At 53.5% G+C, this 22,164-nt stretch overlaps 1 protein-coding gene and 1 long non-coding RNA gene across 4 annotated transcripts in view; one reads left to right on the top strand and one right to left on the bottom strand.

Moving 5' to 3' along the window:
- The window catches only part of dac (dachshund family transcription factor), a 190,420-nt gene that overhangs the window by 21,708 nt on the left and 146,548 nt on the right, over positions 1 to 22,164 (top strand). The window lies entirely within an intron of this gene.
- LOC117226625 (uncharacterized) lies at positions 1,660 to 20,499 on the bottom strand. Its single transcript, XR_004491838.2, has 3 exons — positions 20,320 to 20,499; positions 2,178 to 2,275; positions 1,660 to 1,882 (listed from the first exon to the last, which is right to left on the bottom strand). It is a non-coding gene; the product is annotated as an uncharacterized LOC117226625 (long non-coding RNA).

The raw sequence follows: 22,164 nt of genomic DNA, 5'->3' as shown, positions 1-22,164 counted from the left end.
AGAAAGCGATAACCGCATCGAAACGAAACCACCCAAATAAACAAGTAACATATCGTACAATATGCGCATAATTGAAATGAAAATTCGCTGCGTTAAATATGCGACCGCTACTGTGCAAACTGCACGATCATTCCGCGCACGGAGGTTGAAACAAGCGAGAATGGAAGGAGCTGATTTCGGCGAGCAGAGGCGAGTAGAAATGAACGTTAACGTATGTATTCCCGACTCGCGCGTTCCCGTATATTAATGAGCGCACGAGCGGGCGCGCGAGACAAGGCGAAGCGAGAGCGAGAAGCGAGAAGCGAGAAGCGCTACTACGTTCCCCTTTAGCGAAGGAAGCTAATTAAGAACACCGCGAGATTTCTCTGTCCGACCTTCCTGTCGGCGGCAAGCGCGATTTTTCTCGTCCGGTTTCGGCCGGGGTCGCACGATCGCGCTCGCGACTCCCATTCCCCAATCCTCGATCCCCGTATTCTCGATCCCGATTCCCGACGGCGCTTCGCGTCGCGTTTTTCCCCGATTCGGCACGCGTTTCGACGCCTCCGGAATCGGTCGGCCCGATCTATTCCGGCGATGCGGCGCGATAATCGCGTGCCGAGCCGCGCCGCGCCGCGCCGCGCCGCTTCGGAATGCCGAGCGCGCGCGGAAGAGCGTGACCGGTCGTCCGCGGCTTTAATCGCTCGCTCTGATTTCAATTTCTTTCGAAATCGATACACCGGCCAGACGCTGCTCGCAGGAAATTCGAGCCGACGCGATCCTCGTTTCGATTCCTTCGTTTTCGACCCGCGGCTAGCTCGCGATTACACCGTGGCATCATTATGTAAAACAAAATTGTTCTGAATCTATAGCGCGAAACAGAAATTCCGTGGGAATCTATAATTTCCCGTTCCGTGCAAAATGCGAGCGAAGAATGAGCGACGAGCGCCTTTAACGAAGATAGCAGTATCGAACGCGATATTATTCTATCGGTGGAAATGTGTGCTAATTAGTTGCGTAATTATTCTGCCCGTGTACTTTAGATACGCGTCTCGTTCGGAACAATTGCTGTGTCACCAGCCTTCCTTTCGATATATTCGTGGGAACGAGTTATTTATGGCCCGCGACTATCAGGTTTTCTTTCAGCGACACTGAAATTACGCGAAACGCTAATTTCTTAACGCGAAAATAGCAGTCACGAAGAGAGACCGTAACAAAATCAAACTTATCGAATTAAAAGCCCGTCGCGAAGGACGCGCGCGACGCGTCGGTGTAAACCAGTTTAATCGCGGAAGAACCGTCGACGCCGTCATCGACGACTTTTACGTTTTTATTCGCTTAACCAGGCATTGTTAAGATCGATCGCGAGTCGCGGCTCGAACGTATCAACCAGCGACGGAGTTAATGGTTTCATTTTTCTTGCTCGACCCGCCTCTGGTTTCTCGGCTAATGAGGGAGTTTTGCTGTTGAATATCCAACGGAATTGCCACCGCCGGCGCACGTTAATTGCACGTCAAAGTTGCATCGTGAAACGCCGAACGGAAATCTAGAAAAAGAATGTCGTGTGAGTACAGGTTGCTCGAGATTTATTTGCCGAGTTACGAATCGGGGAGAATGCTTAACCGCGCCGCAGTTGCATGCCTGCCCGTCGTTTCGGCGCACTGCCGAGCTACTTACCGCTTGCTACTCGAGGCTCGCCGGAATTTCCTAGAAGGCCCATGAATTCTTTCGCGAATAACTTCTCTCGATTCGAATAAAACAGCGCCGCGGCCTTTGTTCCGCGTTCTGCAATCCACCCCCTACTTTCCGTCTCGGTCTCCTCGAGCCTCTCTCAATTAGCCTCTGTGATTTTTCTGGCTGGGAAACTGTTCAATCGTCGAGGTATTTCGCCAGTATCCGCGTGCTTCTATATTTTAAATCCAAGATTTTTAATAACGCATCCGAACGTCGCTCGAGATTTCTAGATATTCGCATAGCTCGTTCTTAATGCTGCATCGAGAAGTTAGGTTCGAATATTCTTCGCGTTTTTAACGCTTCGTCGAAACGCGTCGGCCAAGATCTACGGATCTTTACGCGGTTCTCCATTTTTATAGCCGCGTTCGTGAGAAGTATAATTACCGTATTCTTCGGAAGAAGAATATAACCGTAAGCGATCCGTTGTCGTCGCTAAAAGAGCAAATGATCTTTGAAATACTTCTTACCGTACTCGACAGCTGCGCTCTGCAGTTCGAACTCTCTCCGATCGTCCCTGGAATAATCTGTGGAGCAGATTCCAAGAAGAAAATCGACGATGCATCCCCTGCGAACAGAAAACCGAACCGTCGATTTCGCAAACGATTTCGCTATCGCCCACACAATTACAGGCCTCGCGGCCATCGAGTGCTCGAAACCTGGAAAATTGTCCAGCATACGAACTGGCCCATAGTGGCAATTACCTGCACGTGAACCTTTGCGGTGGTATCGCGTGAAGAAGCGGTCGTCGAGGGGAATTCGAGCGCGCGACGAGATCGAAAGCCGTCGTCGCGCGTCGAATCGCCTCGCCTCGCGAGAAGACGCCGGAAAATTCGCCTCGGCGAGGGGGTGTAGAAGGGGGAGGGGCGGCCAAGGGAGCCGAGAGGCGGCTATTGAATAATGCATGAGAAGATCGGCGTATCGGTGACACGCGGTTCCTCCCGACACGGTGACAAACAGGTTTCCAGCATGCGATTCGTTACGCACGACTCGCCGAGCCGCGCCGAGCGGAAGATCTCGGGCCCCGGGGACAAAGGGTGCCGAGGCGACTACCGGGGCCCAGGGGCCACTAGATCGCTAATTACCAGGACGATTATCTCGCGGCTGAAAAACACAGGGAAAGAAGGCGCGCGCGACCGCTCGCGATCCGGCCGCCCGAGGAAACAGCGAAAGAGAGAACTAACAGGACCCGGGGGCCCGCTCGATATCGGGGCCACGCGATGCGTAACGGTCCCCGAGATGTATGCTATTCCGCGTGAGATACTCGCCGGCCATTGTTCGATCCGTTTGCGCCCCTTCCCTCTCCTCTTCCGAAGAGATCGTTACGCTTTGTTCTTTCACACGACGCGCCGCGTCCACCTTCTTGGCGATCTCTGCCGATTTTACGGCGATCTTCTATCGATTTGGCGCGAACTTTCTGCCGATCTACCTGCATAATTGATCGTGGCCTCGGAAGAAGGGCGTCGATACCACATTGTCCATAATTTTGTACTATTCTTATCTACTCTTGCAACTGTCGCAGACTCATCAGTCCGCGGTTGACTTGTTCGTGGGTGAATTATGGCAACGACTCCACCGCGTCGAACGAGTCGCTCAAGATTAATTCGAGAAAAATGTTAAAAAATGTTAAATGTTCTTTTGCGGCGAGTCGTCGAAACGATCTCCGAATAGGAGTTTTCGCGACGTTCCGGTGGCCCCGATGTATTAAGAATATCGTGACAGTGCATGAAAGATCTATTAAATGTTTCACACGATTTTTAACAACGAACTTACGATTTATGAGCTCGAAGAACAACTTTATCATCGTCCCGAACAAAACGATGACGATTAGTATCGCGATCCGGGGGCTCGGAGGTTCGCACGCCTATTCCGAGCGTCGTTTCCACATTCGCGCCGCAGATTTGTGATAAATGGAATGCCGGGAACGCGGTCGGATCGGGATCGAGAATCCTACGCTCGGGGCTGCCCGCTAATTACAGGGTGGCCCGAATAAATTACGAGTCGACGAAAACGCGGGCTTGTGGGAGCGAGGTGTCGCGACACCGTGTCGAAACCCGACCGCGTCTCCTCCGATTCCAAAGATCGATCGATTCCCGCGGCTAATTTTTCTCAAGAGACCGAATTTTTCTTCGCGCGACGCGATCTCCGAAGAGCGCGTCTTACGATTTTCTGTCGAAACGCGAGCAATCTTCGAAGAATCGAATCTATCCGCACCCTGAATCTCTGAAACCGCATCAAACACGCTCGACTCCCCGAGATTCCGTATTAAAATTGAACGGCTTCAAAGGGGCCGCAGCGATTCGTAGCCGATTCGGTAAAACGGTGAAAGGGGATCGTCGCGGAAATGAAACGAAGCGTCGCTCCTTAACTCGCTTAACTTCCATCTCGAGGCGGAATGCTCGAGTCGGCATAATGAGGAAACGGATATCATTTCTCAGCTCTCCTCGCGCCTCGCAGGCTCGATTACAACTTTTTATTGCATTTCCATTTGGTATCGCCGACGCGCGGCACGCGGGGCGCAAAGGGAGCGCGCGTTCGCTCGCGAGAAGAAAAAGAGGCTCGAGGAGCACCGGTGAAATTGCCAGCGAGATTGTTCGGGGCTGCGGCAGGGGCGTGGAACGAGGGTAACAACGCGGGGCTGCGACGCGACGCGACGCGTCTCTTTTAAGTCGCGAACGAGACGCCTGAAATAATTCGGGGATGCGTGAAATCCGGCCAGGCTCTCTCCATTCGCCGCGATAATCGGGGCGTGAGCGATCTTACCGGGGTACAGGGGGCGAGAACAGAGGCCGAACGGGGGAACCGTAGGGGCCAGAGATCGCGGCGAGTTTTAGGGCGCTGTTCGCCACCGGCGGCGCGGCGCAGCGCGGCGGCAACGTTTGTTGCGAAACGAAAGTGTCTACCACCCGTCGAGCGATCGACGGGGGCGAGAAATTGGGCACCTCGGGCACCACCAAACCCCCGTTTTTCGGCGACGCGGGGCGACACCCGCCGCGCGATTATGCGACGCGATCTTTCAGGCACGCTCGAGCGTGCAGCCGCGCCGTGTCGCGCCACGCGAAAAAACGCTTTTAGCAACGGGACTGCCGAACAAATATCGGATTAGGACGAGCACGCTGTTAGGAGAGCTGTTAGCAACGGTGTTGGGATAGTCGAGGTCCCCATGAAACGGGACATCCTCTATTCAGACGATACCGATACCGAGATGCTGATGGACGATCTCTCCGATGCCTCGAAGCGACCCGTGTCTCTTGCTTTGTAAGAAAGGCAAGACTGATTTTATTCAGACTGTTCCCCCTTTTTGTTCAAAAGTATTTCGACTGGCACCGTTAGATGAAGTACACGTTTTAATTTAGCTAATTTTCCTCCGGATGAACGAAGAAGCGCTTCTCTCGACCGGGTCGTTTCGATCCCGAAAATAAACGATGTAAAAATGGCAGAGGATACGCTCTCGCGGTGTACCTAAAAATCGTCGAATTTTCAGCTACGAGGCCGATGATAGCAGCCCCCGTCGAAACGAGTCGAGGGTAAATCGTCCGTCGAATTCGCCGGGCAATCGTCGACGCGAGCAATCGAGCGAGTGCCTTCAATTTCCTCCCCCGCCTTTCGTTTCTCTGTTTCTCTGCTTCTCCGTTTCTCTGTTTGACACGGGCTGCGCGGAGGGCTTGACGCAGCAACAGGTGTCCGCGGGGACATTCGCAGAAACGCGGAGGGTGCGAGAGACGGCGAAACAGCGAGGTGGAGAGAAACAGACGGAGAAAGAGACGGCGAGTCGGAGAGGGAGAGGTAGAGGGAGAGAGTGGAGGGCAAAGGGTGGTTCGAGAGCAGGGCACGAGAGAATTCCTCCTCTTTATTTATGAGCTTTTTTATTCGACTTGTTGAGCGCCTTCCTGCTCTCAATCTCTTTTTTCCCTCCGCCCGCGTTCCTCTTCGCGCCCTCTTCGTCCGATCGGTCCCCCTTTTATCCGGCTAATTCCGCGTAGTCGCGGGAAAAATCCTGTTGGTCGCCCTTCGTCGCGCGCCAGCGAGCGAGTCGACGCGCGCTCTCCGACCGTTGGAACGACTCTCGACGAGATAGTGTCAGCGGCGCGGGTCTCAGGTAGAAGGCCCCAAAGGGACCCGGCCACCGGATAGATACGATTTCGGGCGTAATCCGTCAAAGAGTTCTTTCACCGACGACCGTCGGAACGATTTATCTGCGATCTCCATTAAAGTTCAGTTAACGCCCTCCTGCCTCCCTTTCTTTCTCCCTCCTCCCTCCACTCTCCTCCCTCCTCCCTTTTTTCTCGCGCGGCCACTCCGCGGGAGCGTGAAGCGGAATCCCAGACACGAATTCCTACGGCCCTGCTCAGCTCCTCGAGATCTTGACACGCTCGAATTAGTCAGCGACACCGGGGAATCCGTCGATTATCCTCTGGCTACCGTTTCTCTCGTTCGAGATCCTGCGATCTCGAGTCTCGAGATTTTCGTCGCTCGACCGTACTCGCATTACGGCTTTCGTGGAGCTTAAGCCAAGTTCGGGGACACGCGTGCGTCGTCGCGAAAATCGTAAGCTCGAGATCGTTGGGAATCTTTCTACGCGGGCGGCGGAGCAATTTAACCCTTCTGTCGAATGATCGAAGGGTCGAAGGTTCCGCGGAAGACGGTTGGATCGACGAATCGATTGAATTTTTAACGAAAAACTCGAGGATTTCTAATGTCTGGAGAACCGAGAGCCGAGAGCGTTCCGGATTGCCCCTGGGAGCGTAGCTCGCGCAGAGTGGGCGCGGTTATCTCTGGTGGGCGTGTCTTCGAAAAGCCTGGGAACCCGATTTCGCTGCAAGATTCGCAGCTAATTGTGTATCACCGCGCGGCGGATTCTCGCGCATTAAAGTTCTGGCCGCATAAAACTGCTCGCACGAAGAGGATAGAGAATAATACAGTTTCATTTAAAGCAGCCATTAGCGATGGAAATGAAATTCTGCTCGAATTTATGGTCCCTTAAATCTGTAAACACCGTGGTTTCCTCGGAGCCGGGCGCGAGGATTGTACTTGCAAATGCAGAATGCGGCGCGATAAGAAACAGGAAAAGCTGCAACTGGTCGGAATTAGCCTCTATTTCTCAAACTGTTCCAAACTGTTGCGCCCGGGCTGTAACTTCGCAGATTCTGTCGCGATAAGCGATACAATTGCAGCCGTATAAATTCATGGTCGTTCGCGGAGGGTTGTGCCGCGTTGCGCGCTGATTAATTTCGCGCGTCGGCCGCGGGGGAGGGGGTGATCCAGAGATCCAGAAAGCCGGCGGGCCATAGAAGAAGAGAGCTCCGAGCACGCGTGGGCGGCCGAACGTCCCCGACATCTCCATGACAGCGTGAAACCATAACTCCGCGAGACTCGCGCGGGCAAAATCGTCGTACGAAATCATAATTAACGGAATTATGTCGGGAGTAACCCGATACCATTCCCGAGTTCCATGTCCCGAGTCGGCAAAAAGGGTGGCGCGCTCCGGAGAAAGGGGAGCTCCGCGGGCTTTCGAGGGGGCTTTCGAGGGGGCTTACCTCGGACGTAAGAACCGAAGGGTTGCCGAGAAGAGAGAGATCTATCCCCCAACTAAGAGAGCCGCGTACACGCTCGCCTCGTCCGCCTTTAATGAACGTAATGTTACACGATACGCGCGAGCGCGCCGCTACTACTCTTATCCGGCCAACGATCTGCTCTCGGGCGTTGCGTTAATTTTTCTCCTTGTAAAACCGGGCCTCTGGATCGTTGACAGGAAAAGAAGGAACGCGCGCAGGCCTCCCCAAACGACGACGACGACGACGCGATCGTTTCAAACAATTTTTCCCAAGATTCTACGAGATTTCGCTAGCTTCTAAAATTTCACCCTCGGTTCTGCGATTCGATTCGGTGGCTGTTCCTGCTTGTGTATTACAGAGGGCGTTTCAAAGCTCTAAACCAATTTTCGTAGAAAGTTGAAACTCGAGTTTAGCAAGTCTGAATCTTGAATCTCCCTTTCGTCTACCTTGGAAGGTCCAGGAGGTCCTCCGTAGGCAACGGGACAGCCCCCACGGGGGTTGCGCCCCGGCCGTCGCGCGACGAGCTGATACCAATAAGACGGTAGGTGGTAGCAATTTAAACCTCATAAATGCAAAATCGCGCGATGATTGCGTTCATAAAGGAACGCGGGTCCCGGTGCGGCGTCTTCGCGAGATTCTCGGGAGCGGGAACAGGAGCAGGAGCGGACGCCGCGGCGCTTGCCGGTAATTTACATTGATATTTATGCCGTGTCATAACCGGGGCTTCGCCGCCCGCCACGGAACGGATTGGTATCGCTAATCCCCCGTCGTGCCGGGGGGTTGTTTTAATTGAAATCTTACTCGCAGCCTCGTCTCGCTTCGGCGCGGCCCGACGCGACGCGTCGCGACGCCGGGGATGTTCGAGGGAACGTTACACGTGTCTCGGGCTTCCTCAGGCATCGTTGAAAATCGCCGCCCGTTTCTTATCAAAAAATTCCTCGGCCGAGGAAGCCTCGCTCTCCGATACACCCTCCAGTGGTCATGGAAACCGTAAGACGGATCCAGGGGGCACGCGGGTCGCCAGGATGCGTAATTCATAACGCTCCCGGCGGACGTTCCGGCCGGGATTCCGTTTTTCGGAACGACGAAAGTTCCGCAATTCCGCGGGATCGTCCCGCGAGCCGAAATGTCAACCGCGAGACCACTAAAACGGCAGAAACTTTTAATTCGTTCATTTCGCCGGGCTCAAAGGGTCGGCGAACGAGCCTTATTAAAATTTATACGCCCCTCCTGCAGCACCTTATCTCGCCCCCTCCATCGTCGACAATACAACCTTTTATTTTCTTGCGCCGAGCCGCGAGCCGCGAGCCGGGAGCAAAGTTACCGGCTCCCCCTAATTTTCAAATTTCATCCGTCAGAAAAACCTACGAAGTTCGGAAGGGTTGCCGACAGTCTCGCGGATAGCTTTGCAATCGTATCGTTGCCGGTGTGAAAGCCGTCGTCGAAAAGGGATATCGATAGGCGACGAGAGACATCGTTCGAAGATCGGAAGTCGTCGGAAAAAGATTGCGAGGGCGTTCTACAAAACTGCGGTTTGTCCCCGGGACTTTAGACGCTCGTCCTCTAATCCTTGAGACAATAGCAACGTCGCGTCGGAAAAAAGAGACAGGCGCGCCCTTCGGCGAAGGGTTGGTCCGCATCGACCCCGAGCTCCGTCTCATCCGACCGCTCGCTTCTCCCGGGCGTGCTAATATTTTTCGAAGGGTTGAAATCTAATTTTTTTCTTCACCCCCTCGTCGGAATCCTCTCTCCGTTCCTCCTTCTCCTCCCGTCTTATCCCGTTCCCGGCGGCGGCTTCGCTCCCAATAGACATAATAAAAACGCCATCTGAAATATGCATCCCTTAATAAAACTGTCCAATTAGACGAAAATGGAATTAAGTATTTAGGGGGTGTCGGCGCGAGCTCTTCCGCCGGGTTCTCAGGTGCTCCCGGAAACCCTTTTGCGAAAAGATTAGGTTCTCAGACCTCCCCTTTGACCGGTCGCGACGGAGCCGGAGCCCGAGCCGAGCCCGAGCGCCGAGGTTGCACGGGGGTGGAAAAAGAAGCGGCGAATAACCAAGGACGCGGGGACAGAGCGGCGGAGAGGGCCAACCGGCTCTCGCTGTCGGACGGGACTTGAATTATTTATGAAAACGAAATTCTTCGGTCGCTTTTCCTCGCTTTTCCTCGCGTTCCCGGACCACGACTTCGATTTATCGCCGCGGGATTCTACTTTCCTCGCTACAGGCACGTCCGCTAATTTAGCCCGTGATTCCCCGCGATCCTCGCGAGACACCCCGCGACTATCAAACGGAGTCACCCCCCCCCCTCCTATTTCATCCCCGAACGTTTATTAGCCGCGGACCTGGCGCGAAGTCCGAGTTTCGCAACTGGTTCCAGGCTACCGCAATTACTCAACCGTTACCGGTTTTCCAATTCAGAGGGTTAAGTCGACGGACGGAGCTTTCTCTATTTTACGCGAGTCCTCTCTATTTATCGTTACACGCAGCCACCTAAGCGAACGAGCGATTGGCGCAGAGCCCGCCGTTATTTCCGGTTTCTTGGCGGAGTATTTATTCGAACGCCTCGTACAGCGAGAGTTACAAGGGACAAGATCGATGGAGTGGCGGGTCGGACCGACCCCGTGGCAGGGACAGGTTGGTCATTTATAAAATGAAATCCCTCGAATATTTCAGTGGTACAAATCCCTGAGCTGGCAGCGGGGGCGGGCTTGGCAGTCGGGCAATCGTAAAAATTCCACGAGGTCTGCTCGCATTGGAAATCCGCGTAATTAACCGAAGGAATTCCGGGGTTATACACGCTCTCGGGACTCGGGACTCCGGGGTCGGGGGTTCGGGGGTCGATTAAAAACGCGAGCATCGCCTAGAATGGAAGCCCCGGTTCGGCGATCGGGGCTTCCCAAATCGGGAGGGCCACGTGCACTTTCTCCGAGCCCGTGCACGTCGTCTCTCTCTCCTGTCTTCGGATTTTTTCCGGCACGCCTCTCCCACCCCCGCGTACACTTCATTATTGGGAACGTTTATTTGTTTGCCGACGAACGAACAGAATGCGTACAATCCGCGAGAAAAATAGCTACGGATTTCGACGGGAATTTCATATTTTTTTCGGTTGGAACGTGCGAATCGATGTGGGACCGAAATCGATTGTTAAAGCAACGACCGATCGTTGCGGCTGGCGATTAACGGGTGCGCGGAAGATGTACCGATACCGTCGATCGTTAGCGCGGATATATTGTAAATTATGGTTAACGGGTCGGCGCGGATAAGAGCCGTTTGATAAATCCGAAGTGTGAAAAACGTTGTATCGCCCGCGATATCCAGAAAATAATTACGCACGGTATAGTTGAACAATTAATGTAACCGTTAAGAATCTCGAACAGGAAAATTAGATCGGCAAAAGCAAAACGGTCATGAATAGTCAGCAGATTACGTTTGTTCTATGTAGATCCGAGATACGCCGTGATCGTATCACTTCGCGTGCTTTGCAAATCCGGGCCTCGCTTGGAAATTCCTTGCTCCTTCGAATTCCTTCGCAACGCGTATCCCCTTGTTCCGCGATTATTTTCTTAGCGTTAAGTCGCTAGAATTTTTTGGCTAGAATTCTGCTCAGTTTCGAAGCGGGACCCGCGGATTTAGGCCCCGGAACACTGTCCCCGAGCCGATTAAACGGACCCGGTTTCCGACGATTGCCGGCGATTCGACACGGAAGTCGTCGTCATCGTCGTCGTCGTCGTCTTCGAACGGCGCGTTTATAATTTCGAAGGCGAGAAAGAAGCCCGGCCGCCGCAGCGGTCGTCATTAATTTCAAACGGCGGGATACCATCGCATCGGGGCGACCGTAATTAATACAAATCGTTGGCATACCGTTGTCGGCGCGAAGAAAACGTCGACGAGGAAGAGCGCGACGGGGACGCGGCGGAGCGTGGATCGGGGGATGAAGAGAGGCGATTGGGGGTGGTACACAGGTTCGTCCGGGGGTCGGACGTGTAGTGTCCGTGGCAGCGTTGAACGAATCCTAACGTCGTTCCCCCGCAGTAAATTTATACGACTAATACACGGGAACTCGAGGGTCTTAATATCCAGCGGGCGTGCGATGAAAGCAGGTGAGTTTAAAAAGTGCAATATCACGGAATACATAAATGCGAGATGAGGCGATTTGAATGAAAACCAAATAAATTTCGCTGCCGGTACTCGCTCGCTCTCTGGCTCTCGCTCGAAGCCTTTCGTCCTCTCCTCTCCTCTCTCTCTCTCTCTCTCTCTCTCTCTCTCTCTCTCTCTCTTCATCCCTCTCTCTTCACCCCTCTCTCGTTCCCGTGTACATCCAATTTCGCTTTCGCACCGTCGCGCGTCGTGTTTCCATTTATTTTATCCGGCCCCGTCACGCGTCTTCTTCTCGTTTCCCGGTGATTTCCTACGGTCTTAATTGCGGCGTTCGCGCGCGCCAACCCATATCTCCGCGGCGGGCCCCGCAGATTCGCGGCCGCAACCGGAAACGGAACGAGGCGCCGCGCCGGATTCAGACTGCCCGGTCGTTCACGTTCGTGTTCGCGTTCGCGTTCACGCGATTCCCCGTTCAGCACCACCCGATCCATCTCTTCCAACGCTTCTCTCTCTCCTTCGCCGAAATCGCGTCGGAGACCTCCTTTCGTTTATTCGGCCGTCGACGGTAAGAACATTCGCGCGAAACCAAGCTTCCTCGGTTCTCCAATTTTTGATTCAACCTCTACAACCTCTACTTGCTGCAATTTTTTTCTCGGCTCCGTGATCCTTTCCCTACACGGTCCGGAATGAGACGATCCGCATGGAAGGATCGCAACACACTTTAAAGATCCGATAATTAGTTGGTAAAAGAGTGGAGGGTTTTCGAGCAGCGCTGCATTAAAAGACGCCGACGATCTCCGTGGAGGACGACGGAGGCGATCAGGGAGACAAGGGGCGACGTCGCGACGCGACGCGACGCGTATCGTCGGATTTCACAGATTCGATAGATCCCGCGTGTTACGTAGAGGTCGGCCGAGCCCCTCCTCGGCTCGCGAGCGTGCTACTTTCGATGGATGCTCACTCGATACGACGAGATACGAGTGTTACGGGGATCGAGATAAAAGAACCGAGTGGGTAGAACGTGACGAGACAATGGATCACCCGGTCCACTAGCCATAATACAATCGCATCAGCATCTCGCTGTATTGTTTGCCTTGCTTTGATATCAGCCCCGAGCTCTCGATTCTTCTTTTCCCGACGTGCGCCGCTCTCTCCCTCTCTCTTATTCTCTCTTTTTCTCGCTTCTCGCACCTTTCGCTCTGTTCCTCCAGCTCGGATGGATCTTTTCTCTTTCCGATCCTCGACAGCCGACAGCCGATACACAGAGCTAGACTTCTCCATCTCTCTCTCTCTCTCTCTCTCTCTCTCTCTCTCTCTCTTTTTCTCTCTCGACCGTTCCGTAGCATTTCTCTCGGCGAATCCGCTACCGTTTCCGTCGCGGACGCTCCGGAGAATTGATCGATCGGAGCGTCGTCCGACGAGATCGAGGGTCGAACCTTTTTGGGTCACGGTTGAGCCTCGTTCCCGAGGAAGAGGAACACAGCCGAGCGAACGGAGCAGCAGGAAATAAAAGGAGATAGTTAACGCTAGTTCCTGGCGAGTTCTCGTATAGATAATAAGTCCTGATAAATTCGTAACGTAACCGCACGAATGTCTGCGACGTGGGCGGGCCGCGGCGCGACAAGGAATGAGCAGATCGCTGACCCATTATAAATAAGTCGGATTTTGTGTTTGCCTTCGATCCGCGCGTTAATCCGTTGCTCCTCGAGGCGAGAGCTAGGTCGAGATCGCGATCGAGATACGCCGCGGCCGCCGGACGAATTTTCGAGAAAATTAGGGGAGAGATCAAACGAGTCGGCGGATCCTCGATTCTCACGCTAGGCTGCCTTTCATCGCGAGTGTTTTCTCTCTCTCTCTCTCTCTCTCTCTCTCTCTCTCTCTCTATTTCGTCTTCGCGACTTCGCAATCGAACGCATCTTCCAGACCCACCCGCCTCTTCTGCTTCGGAACGAAAGGAACCTTCCCCGGAGATTAAACGATAGAATTCCGTGGGCACCCCTTCGGCGTCGTGTGCCCGCGGAATCGGCGAATCTCTCTCTCTCCCTCTCTCTCTCTCTCGACAAATTAGTACAATTAGAATCCCTCAAAGAAAATTGATAAATTCCTACGGAACAATTTCCCGACTCATTTCACCCGGTGCGCGCCCCTTCTCCAGCATCCTCGGTATCCGGCTCACTCGCGCGAGAATTCCTCCCGATCGACGTCCGATCGGCAATTGCCGATGTTATTTTTCAAAACCGTCGTCTCTGGGGTGCTCCGGCAACTTCCCTGTCTCCCCGTTAAACCGAAAATTGTCCGTATCGAGTGTAAGAAGCAGTGGCCAATTCTTTTTTTAGCGATCTTAATAATACATGCGCGAACAAGTTCAAATCGAATGACACTTGTTCAAGATGTTTTCGCGGAATACGAAGCAGTAGCGTTTCAGCCTCGAAGAAGCTGTATCGATAGTCGAGGTCACTCCCTGATCGGAGCGAGTTTATTGGGTTCGAGAGAGCCATCGGAGCATCGGCCCCCGAATCGTCATCGTCACCCTCGTCGAACCCAGCACTCTCGACTCGGAGGCGCGGAGTGGCGTTAGCGACGGAAACAGCTTTTGTTTGGAAGGATAAACGGGATCCTGCGTGTCTCGGTTCCACGGTCGAACGCGGCCGCGCGTGTTCCATCGTAGCGCCGTGTCTCCTCTCTCGCCGACGCGCGACGGTACGTTAAACAACGTTACCTTTACCGTGTCACGTATATTTGCCCGAATAAACTTTCCACTTGACAAACTGTGCGGCTCACAGGTTGATATATACCCGGTCGCTTTACCCGCCAGCCGTCGTCGGGTCTTGTTCTCTCCTATTGGAGTCGGCCTGCCCTAAGAGAGTCTCGCGTACCCGTGCTCTCCGAGCACCCATCCTTTCGTCGAGAATTATTCGGGCTTTACGTCAAGCCTTACGACGTCCCCCGAGCTAAGGAATCTAATTTGAGCGATGTACGACTACGCGGCCTAAACTAACGTCTTCCTTTCTGTTCCTGTTCCTCTTCCTCTTCCAGCCTCGGACTTCTATTCTCGCGGTTATCTCGCTGTTATTCGAACGGTTTCGATAATCGTTGTCCGCGCGAGAGCGTTCCACGCGTTTCGAACAATCAGTTTTTTCCCGACTCGTCAGAATTAGTCTAGAATTTTGCCATCTCCGGCGCCATTAATTTTCTTTCAATTTTCCTGCCGACTACAATCGTATCTGTTTCACACGTGTGGCCTGGCCCAACGCCCCCGAGATAAAGATTAACAGTTGAATTTAATGAAGGAGACTCCCAAGGGTTCCGGCTCGAAAAAATACGGCGTGCGCGGCTCGCAACCAGGACGACTGCTGTGTCGGATGTTTCTTTTAATTCGTTGTTTCCCCCCCGCGCTCTCGCTGGCCGACGATCTCGTTTGGATAAGCGTCTGGCCGCGTTACCGGTGCATTCGCACGCCAGCCAGAGAACTCGCGAGCGAGCTTCGCACGCTCTCGGAAACGGTATTACAATTAATCGCGCCGGATCCCGCGGCTGCGAACCGGCGAGCGACGAGGCGAGGCGAGGCGAACGGCGAGCGGCGAGTTGGCTTCTTCGAGGACGGACGGATGCGCGCCGAACAAGAACAACCGCTCGCCGACTCTACCGATCCCATCGATTATCGAGAAATCCGGGCAAAACGCGCGCTGATACCGATCCGCGTGAATTCGCGCCCCAATCAAAGGAACTTTCACGATTCCCGGAACAAAGACCCCTTTGTTCCTCCGACAATCGGTAACGAGGAACCGAGCGCCGCACAATAAGCGTGTAAAAATCAGGCTTCGAGCTTCGCTTCGAGACTCTGCTCCGACGTTTTCGGGATTTTCTGCGTTGCGAACTCGCCGGTTCGCGTTTCACTACCGGGTGTTACAGCGAGAAAACTAGCCTGTTTAACCGCGGAACGAAACTACGAGATAAAACTGTTACTCGCGGAACGCGTATACGAGAACCGAATTAAAATAGAAAGATACGCGACTCTCTCGGAGAGCTCGAAAGGTCGCGGAAAGTTCGGGAAAATCGGGAAAAGTTTTCGCGCGTAACACCGCGATCGAACATCTCTTCTTCCGCGCAAGTTCTACGACGCTCGAACAGTTTTGAAGCGGATAGAACGCGAGCGACTTCGACGGTTCCCGGGTTTCTTGGGTACGGGGGTGGAGGGCACCCCACGCCGCCAGCATAAACGCAATAATTCGAAGGGGTTGCGCGCGAGCGAGTGGCATGCGCGGCGTAAATGTAGTTATAAATAAATCTAGGAGCTCTTAATGCTTGCGCCGGTAGCTCGCGGAAGGCTGAGCATCGAGGCGCAGGCGGAGCAGGCGGCGCAGGGTCGAAGAAACCCGCGGCCACGGAAGGGTCGAAGGGCAGGGTGCGAGGGCGGAAGGGAGGATCGGAGGAAGGGAGGAAGGGTTCGCGAAGGGTTCCCAGGCAGAGACCACGTGCCGGGCTTTGCTCCTCGTTCGAATCGTAACTGGCAGCAGTCCCGCCGGAGTCTGCCTCCTTCCAGCGCCGAAATAATTGAAAGATACTTCCTCGAACCACCCCTATCGCAACATTGTGTTCTCCTTATTCGGCGACTTTGCCAACCCTTTGATAGAAACCCCGCTCTCCGATGATCCCGCGAGCTATCTCGATTTTCTAATTCCTCCCCTTTTTTACCGAATTCGTCTCTTCGCGACGCTCGTCGTCTCGTAAAACGTATTTATTCGGCAGAAAGTGGCGAACCGAGCTCGGTAATTATTTTCCGAGTATATTCCGCGTTTTCCACGAGCAGTTCCTAGGGTGTCCTAGGGTCAGCGGTCGTAGAATTCGGGAATCCCGGCAAGGATTTAAGTCGCGGAACGCGAGACGCGGGGCGATAGCTCGGCTCGCTCGGCTCGTTCGGCGCTCTTCTCGCAAGACGGCCGAATCGAATTTGCAAACTTGCAGATTGGATTCCAACTTGCCTATTATAGGGTGCGTCTGTTCCGGTTAAAAGCTGGGGGCACGGAGGGGCGAGGGAATTAATGTCGATACGCCAAGGAAGGCCGGAGGATTACTCCAAAGGCCCGTATCTCATTGTCTTAGATGTTGCTCCCTGCCCTCTAACCTTCGCCTCCGACTCCGCCGTCCTCCACCCTCTACCCCGTCCGCGAAACCGCCTCCGCCGTTTCCATCCCCGTTCCCGTTGCGGCCACGTTTCCTTCGACCTTCGACCATCGTCATAGTTCGACGAGTTTCGTTGCCGTTGTCGTTGTCGTTGTCGATGCCAGGCATCGAAACGCTACCGTCAGCGGATTATGGTCGCCGAAGACTTTGGCTTCTCATGGCCAGTCCCCGCTCCGATCGGTGTCTCAATTCCTAAACCTGGACGAAACTCTGAGACGATGCTCCGTGTCAGAAGTTATGTAATCTAATCTGTTCTTCTTCTCGACCGAGTTCCCTTTGGCCTAAGTTGTACCTCGAGACTGTTCGACGCGATCCAATTTAATATCGATCATCCGATTCAACGTTAATCGTTCGATTATACTTTACTAAATTACACGCGTCTACGCGCGTTCCAAAGGTTGCTAAGAATATTTGCATCGCCTTGACGCGTCATTGAAACAGCCTCGATGCCAAATATGCATCTACTTCGTAGCGAGAAGAATTGTTTGGATCGAATATTTATACTTGTCCGCCGTGTTGTCGAAACAGCGACGAAGGCGCGCCAGCTCCAAAGATCACAGAGAGGTAAAAACGAAAGTAAAGGGTTGCAACGTGAAACAGTATCCGAGCGACGACCCTTCGACGCGACGCGACGCGATTCGGCGAACAAAGGGCCAATTACTCGATAGCATTGGAAAGCAATCTGTTCGCAGGGCGCACCAGAGATTCGATTACTCGAGAGTGTATCCGTAGACCGACTCGGTCCCTTCTCCTTGAATACGACTCGCCCCTTCCGGGGTCGACTGCTCAGCCCTTTTCCGGTTCTTTTGCTCCACGGTTTCGAGTGCTCTCGAGCTCTCCGCGGTCCCGTGAATCCTCCTTGTCCGCGGCGCGGCCGCCTGTCGTCTCCGGCAACTTTGTAATGCGTTTTATTTATTCACAAAGGCAAATACTCATTTACGGTGGCGGCCACGGGTAAATGTCCGCGAGACCGCGACGCGATGCGACGACCACGTTCCCTTTTTCCCGTACGACTGCGAAAAGAGAGTACACCCCCGCGCTATATACCCACCCTCGCAGCGTCATTAGCTTTCGCCGACACTTCGCTCCTCTTCGCTCGTGGCCGCGGCGACCGAGGAGAAACCGAAAGGGAATACGTACAGCTGCTAACTTTCGAGTTGCTTATTGTTGGACCGAGTACGTACCAGCAAGACCCGGGTAAAGCAAACGTTCTCGGATAACTCGCCAGCTAGCTGATTAAACGGGTTAAATAAGATGTTGCGACTGGCTACGAGACCTGCTGTTTTAACATTAATTAGTAATTCTTTTATTTAGAATTATCTAACGTAATATAGAGTATTTGCTCGAATTAGTTGAATATAAAAATCTAAGGCTTGACAAGCACGGATCCGAGAGTATCAAAAGACGAAGAATACTCGACTCGGGTAGCCGGCTACCTCATAAGTGACAGCTCTTTGAGAGAGAGAGAGAGAGAGAGAGAGAGAGAGAGAGAGAGAGAGAGAGAGAGAGTCCCAGTGAACTTTGAAGAGCGCAACGCGCCGATCCCTTTGACGGAGTTTCTGTGAATGGAGCGGCTCGAGCAACCCACCCCCGCGATTCTTCCCTTCCGCTTTCAGAACGGCGCGGCGCGGCGCGGCACCGGGAACCTTTCAAAACCGCGGTCATTTTTAATTTCCGAGGATTACCGCGGACCGTGGAACGGCGGCGAGGCCAACGATTCCTCGCGTCCACTTCGAGTCCTTTTCTTTCGGGGCTATTTGCCACTCGACTTTCACGGACAACGGCCCCGTCCACCCCGCACGCGAAATTTCTTTCCGCTCAAAGGCACCCCAATGTTCTCCGCCGAAACGTTTTATTCGATGGCAGGTCTGCCGGAGAACCACTGCCGTCTGTCCCGCCGCGGCGGCTGCCTTTCATCGGGTCTTCATTAGGCCGCGGTAAATGTATTATGACTTCTGATTGAGTGCCGCCGCGGTACATGCGAGCACTGCGTTCGATAGAGAAGTCTGCTCGGTACTAGTACCGTTGAAGATGATATACTATACGGAGAATTCTTGGAATCGTGCAATTTTCTGCAACAGATTTCCGCCTGCTAGACGATGCAATTGGTCTCGATTGCTCGAGATTGTTCGTGGAACGATTTTCTTTTTTATTTATCGGTTCGCGATTACTCTAAAATTTCAATACCGAATCTACTTTGCTGACCTAAAATTAATTCAAGCATGCTATTAGCTGTAGCCTATAATAATCGAGTCTGCGTCGTTTAGAATAGAAAACGTCGGAAGAAAGTATTAGACGGGTTACGATTTATTCGAATAAATCACGAGGACGGTGGTGGACGAGAAAGACGCGTCGAGAGGGAAACCGTTTCCGTCGCGGAGCTTTTCCGCGATCGCGGCTCGCGGATCGATTAATTTTTGGAGGCCGGATCGGATTCGTGGTGGCGGGACATGGGATCCGCGCGGGGGCGGCGCGGCGCGTAGGTATCGTTGACACAGGGGGTCGCGCGGGGGCCGCGCGGCGCCGCGTCGCGCGTATATAATAATTAATGGTGCTCTCTGGCGTAGGTGTGGGAACGGCGCGACGTGTGCTCTCGCGTCGGGGGAGAGAGAACGCGCGACGTATATCTGCACGGGCAAAGATGCGTAATTGCGTTACCCATCGAATTCGGTTATACCGGCATGGCGAGTCTGATGCATAAAATGATGGGGCCAAATTCAGTTATAGTTTCGCTTCACAAAGCGAACACGGTCGCGTCGTTAATATCGCGCCGTTGCGAGCCGGTGTGATATCGTTACGATGGAATTTCCGTGATCGAAGGGGTGGTCGGCGGGGGGTGTGCGTGCACAAGTCGTCGAGAGGCTGCGAAACGAGTTCTCCCTAGCCAGAATCTTCCACGGCTTCTTTCATTTTTACGTATCCGAGTTGTAACGGCCGCGAGGAGGAGGAGGAGGAGGAGGAGGAGGGGTCGCGGAGGTGGCCGGGGGATAAGGAAGGGAGAGAACGCCGAGGGGTGGAGATCGATCCGGTTTTTACTCTTATTTTTGCCGGAGCTCGCGACTTAATTAATCGCATAACACCGGGCCTAATGAAATCAGAACTCCCACCTCCGTCTCCGAGTCCATTTTCGCCCTCTCGTCGGCCGGCGTGCTCCCGGTAGTACCTACCACCGGTCCGGAGAAAAAACGGAAATATTTGCCGGGAATACTTTTCCACCCCCGACCCGATACGCCCACCGTTTCCCACCGTTTTCCACCGTTTGCCACCCGCGCCGCGCCGCGGCCGCGTGCCCTCGGGCTCTGCGCCGCTTCCGAGGAATTACTTTGGAAATCGATAATTATTGCCGGCAATCTCGGCGACCGCTTCCGCGAGCTACACGGTACCGTCTTCCGACGCGCACCCTCGTCGCCACCGTTGCGAAATCAGTGACATCACCGACACGTGTCGCGTGCCGTCTCGGGTTTTTTTTTCCGTCGCCGGTTGACGTGCTAAGGTTTCTCGTCTTTTTACCTCGTAAACGATCTCCGACTTTTTACCGATTCGTATTCCTGCTATCTATCATCGAACGCCCCCCCCCCCCCCCGTGTTACAGGTTCGATCGCGATTTTTTACTTGGATAATCGGGATTTTTCTTGCAATTCGCAAACAGCCCTTCGGAATAGAATGTATCAGCGAAGTAGTAAACGTCGCTTCGGATAGAATATACAAATGACGCAGTCTCTAAAATGTAATTCTAATCTACGTAACACCTTGTTTTGTTAGGTTCCTTACCTAATGTCGATCAGCCGTCAGAGCGTGGATGTCTCGAGTTCCTTCGGGAATCCAGGGGTTCCCGATTCCAGATTCGTTCGCCGATTGCCTCGACGCAGCGTCTCGCGGCTCTATCGAGGTTAAAGTAATTTCTTCGCCGAGAAAGTCTGGATCGCTGCACGAGCACGAGAGCACCGAGCCGTCTCTCTCCCTCTCCCCCCCCCCCCTCTCTCTCTCTCTCTCTCTCTCTCTTCACCGTCGATCGGTTCCTCCCTCCTCCCGACCTTTCTCTCTTTCCCTCCCCGGGAGGATTAATTAAAATCTCGAGCGTGCCGCCGATTAATCAACGGTGCTCGATGCGCCGAACAGCTTCGTAACAGCGATTAATAATGTACACCGCACCGCACCGCGCGCTATCCGACTTCTGCTCGGCTCGTTCCTCGGGAACCGTCTTTCCCCGGCAATTGTCAATTTTCCAACCCCCACTACTACCCCCACTGTCATTCAATTTCGGGACGTAGAATGTTATCGGTTTATGCGCAGCTTTTAGGAATTTTATCGACGCGGCCGATTTCTCGGAACACAACAATGCTGCGATAAGAAGTCCACGGACTTTTGCGCATTTACCGAACTAGTAAAATTATACGGACTCTATTATAAAAAATTATCGAGCAAAATTCTTCAATCGTAGATCGTAATAAATACGGCGAAGAGTCTAAATAAATACAGCTGTTTCGTTGTTGTAAACTACGTCGCAGTTTTACCTTTGTTCTCGAAGGAATTATTAGGACAGCAAAACTAAAGTAACAGTTTCTTTTTCGAAGGTTTACGAGCGTCCAAACGAATCGCGAGACTAATCGACTTTAGACACTTTTGGGGCGAAGGTTTGCCGGCGAAACCGCCTAATCACGAAATTCATTAAGGCTTCTCGAAAGGCGACCGTCGGCCCGTGAACGCGGCGCGGCGCGGCTCGGCGCGGCCCGATATGCTTTTCGACCACCTGACCGATTCCCACGACGCGTTTAACACTCGATATTAATTTAACGCGGTACGCGAAACCGACAGCCATTCCTCGTTCCCGCTTGAAATAATAAACGGTGCGCGCGGCAGGCGTCGACGAAGAACGGTTCTGGTTCGGGCCAGGCAGGTCCGGTCCGGTCCGCGATAGCCCACGGGAACTATCGAACCCGGCGCGGCACGGCGCCGATCAATTCGCTCGACCCTCGCCGGATTTACAGCTTACGATGAATCGAGGCCTTCGGCTACCATCGATCTCCGTTCCTCGTTCCGAACGTCGGCGTCGCCTCGCGTTACATCGCGTCGCTTCTTCGTCGATCTGCTTACGCATTTTTCTTTACGGTTACCCCACAACGGAAACCGCCGCGTTCCCTTCGTGCGTATCCCGATGCAAATTGCGCGCAATTTCTGCCGACTGTGTGCATGCGACGCGCGTATCGTACTGACACACGGACGGCTCGCTGGAATGCGAAAGAAAATAAAAATAGCGGTCCTTTCTCCTCGTAGCGCGTAATTAGTATTTGGGGGATGACGTAGGCGAACAGGGGCTGTCATAAATTATGTTTCCAGCGGTCCGTCAAAGCTCCGGACTCGTCCTCAGTCTTTCGGTATACGCGGTCTTGGAAGGTGTCGAACGTAAACACTGCGCGTTTCGCGTCTATGCGTATTAACTGCGTAGTGAGGGTCTATTGCAATTCTTCGCATACACGTATTTGGATATTCTATTAACCAGTGAGCAATCGAATACTTTTTAACACGTTGACTGCCGCGTCACCCGTATTCGGGTGACAGCAAAAGTTCTCATCAAGCCACGTCACCCGTAATTCGGGTGACGCTGATTTGACTACT

The sequence above is a fragment of the Megalopta genalis genome, chromosome 2, assembly GCF_051020955.1.
Source record: "Megalopta genalis isolate 19385.01 chromosome 2, iyMegGena1_principal, whole genome shotgun sequence".
NCBI lineage: Eukaryota > Metazoa > Arthropoda > Insecta > Hymenoptera > Halictidae > Megalopta > Megalopta genalis.
Note: the sequence above shows the minus strand (reverse complement) of the source record. Positions and strands in the feature narration are given on the sequence as shown.